This window comes from Temnothorax longispinosus, chromosome 10 (genome assembly GCF_030848805.1).
Source record: "Temnothorax longispinosus isolate EJ_2023e chromosome 10, Tlon_JGU_v1, whole genome shotgun sequence".
Classification (NCBI taxonomy): domain Eukaryota; kingdom Metazoa; phylum Arthropoda; class Insecta; order Hymenoptera; family Formicidae; genus Temnothorax; species Temnothorax longispinosus.
The window spans coordinates 11,108,356-11,111,186 of NC_092367.1; the positions used below are offsets into that span (position 1 = coordinate 11,108,356).

General features: G+C 35.5%; 1 long non-coding RNA gene across 1 annotated transcript; it reads right to left on the bottom strand.

The window, feature by feature from the left end:
- Window positions 1-372: 372 nt before the first annotated feature.
- On the bottom strand, window positions 373-2,544 carry LOC139820942 (uncharacterized). Its single transcript, XR_011734137.1, has 4 exons — window positions 2,084-2,544; window positions 1,791-2,010; window positions 1,238-1,710; window positions 373-1,157 (listed from the first exon to the last, which is right to left on the bottom strand). It is a non-coding gene; the product is annotated as an uncharacterized lncRNA (long non-coding RNA).
- Window positions 2,545-2,831: the final 287 nt, after the last annotated feature.

The following is a 2,831-nucleotide window of genomic DNA, read 5'->3' on the forward strand; positions in this document are numbered from 1 at the left end:
ATTACGGTCCAAATTAAAGATGGCGGAACCAATAAAGTGGACATAAAATATCAAAACTGCGCGATTGCAATTGAATTCGTAACAAAACGTGTAAGTATCTACGTAATAATGTTATTATGTGTTTGTATAGTCGATTACAAATCTGTAGGTTGAATTTAAAAAAAATGGCGAATCTAAAATGGCGGAAAACTACAAATAACACCAGAATTTGTACCATTTATATTTGCAATATATTAAATAATTATTAATTAGATACAATCATGTGTGCGATAGTAATTTAGAGTCATATCATTTCTATATACACTTTTGTTTTTGTTGATTATTTAGCAGGATCGTGTGGTTTCGGGAACCTTGCGAATAAGATTGAGCAAGTAAAAGATATACTGGAATATATTTCGAACAGTACAAAAACGTAAACTCGAACTTAGACTTTTGTCGAACTGAACATGAGTAACTGCTTGTACAACGACGTGCTGCTTACTGCAGCGTGCGCGACTGACGAGAGAGGCGAGCCGGGGGAGAAAAAACAAAACGCTAACAACGCATGCACGGTCGCTGTTGCCTCTATAATAATAACGGCGTGAAGCGCGCCAAGCTTAAAGGTCATTTCACGGTGACAATCCAACAGTTTTATTGTTACTTAGAAATCATTTCTCATTTAATAGGAATGCGCGCGCGCTAAGTATGTAAATGTATATACTTATTGTTCTTCGCAGATATTGAGATATTCGTATCATCTATTCATCCCTCTAATTATTAACAAAACCATTATTTTTTAAGAAGGTAAAACAAGTCAATTTTTTTAATCAACAAAGACATTTAATATAACTGTTATAACGAATATACACACAATGAACTTAATAAAACTTGCAATTCCAAACACATGGCTGTGCGCGCACACATGTATATGCAATTATATTTTTAGAATCTAACTTTTAAAATCTGAGTTTCTAATAAACTTCTAAAATCCAACTTTCTTATTAATCTAGATTAGATTACTTCTTCGGTAGTTCAACTTTCGACTTGAATATTCGACCATTGCGCTGATTGCGTGCGAGACAGTAAACGAGTGAACATTGTTGATAAGACAAACTCAACAGTTGTGTCTGCTGAACGCTATTACAGGCTGAGCCAGTTCTGGAGCTGAAGTTTGCTTCCTACACATAATAAAATATAATTTCTCATGTCGTATAATTAATAAGAAATAATTGATCGTACAATTTTATTCTATATGCACCTTGGGATAAAGATATAGAAGATTACAATACGTTAAATCGGGCGAAACAACTTCGCTTGGAAACTCGAGACTATCTCCTTAATCGGTCGATTCTTTTCATCCGGATATGGAACTAATCTTCTAAGGTCGGGATCAAGACACCTCGGTAGTTCTTCGGGTCTGGGACTGAGATCCAATTTCAATATTTCTGGTAAGGATTTTAATCGTTTCAAGTTGGAACCAGGTCTTCGTAGTTCAACCAAAAGCTTATAAAGATCTTCATCGCAAAGTCGTTCGCTTTCCTGCTTGAAGAAGCTCGAGACTGTTAAAGTAATGGGCCTATAAGAATATCAAGATGTTAGTTAAGCCTTTCTATCAGTGCTATCCGTATCACCACCGCCTCCGATTACACCAGACAGATGAATTGCAGTCCACGCGAGAGGCATTCTATAACGACCCAGGCGTTCGCACGCAGCAGCGGCGGCAGCTCTGACCTATACGGAAATAAATAAAACAATAATATAAAAAATTGCCATTTTGAATGCACCAGTATTTTATTTTAACATTTTATTACCTTATCTTTATTTTTATCTTTACGTAAATATGGTTCGGCACACTCCGATATATCGCCCTGCAATACTTTCTCGAGCCGTACGACAAGAAACAAATCGGGAGTGGGTTTATTGATGCTCAAAACGCAACTTCTAGCTAAGGTATTTGCTATAAGCGATGTGTCCTCCAAGCATTCTTTTCAATCCCTCTGAATTCATATCGACGTAGAAATTTTCAGACACCTGAAATATAACAATTTGTAATTAGCATTATGCATCCTTGAAGTTGTAATTTCAATGATAAAAAATATCATACTTTTTTCTTTTCTCTGGCATCGTATAATGCGAGACTCGTGAATATTGACTCCACTTCTAGTTCTAACTTTAATTGCAGACATTTTACGAGAATTTTATGAGCAAAAGGTTCTGTAGGTTAGGTTGCTGATTTCTTGCCAGTCTTGTCACTCGTCGTCAGGAGAAGTATGTGCACTTTATTGCACTATAGTGCAGACATTAAAACGAAATATTGACCTTTAATTAATTTTTATTAGAATACAGTTGTTTTCTAAATAATAAAAATTATATCGACACTTTATCCAAATGATTCTGGAGCGATTGGATTAAAAAAAAATATTTTTTAGATACTTTCTGCTAATTATACGCTTAATTGATTTTAATTAATTGTGATTATTTTATGGTTTTCCAAAAGTTTTTTCCAAGTATCTCCAAATGATTTCCAAACGATTGGGTAAAATAATTTTCAATAATTTTTAATTCGTTTGCCAACTATACGTCGGTCACATACGCATGCTCAGTGGCCGCACGCGCATGCTCAATGGCCGCACGCGCATGCAAAACTGCGCCAATTTTAAATATGTATTTTATAAAACAAATAAAGCGCGACAATGTCGTTACTGTCAGATGCCACGAAATTGCACGCCACCTCGCCACGCAATGTTAGGGCTAATAGAATTCGGACATTTGACATATAGTCAGGATAAGTTAATAGATTTTTTGATTCAGCATGGTGTCCTAACAGCTACAATTAAATGTAGTGAATGTGG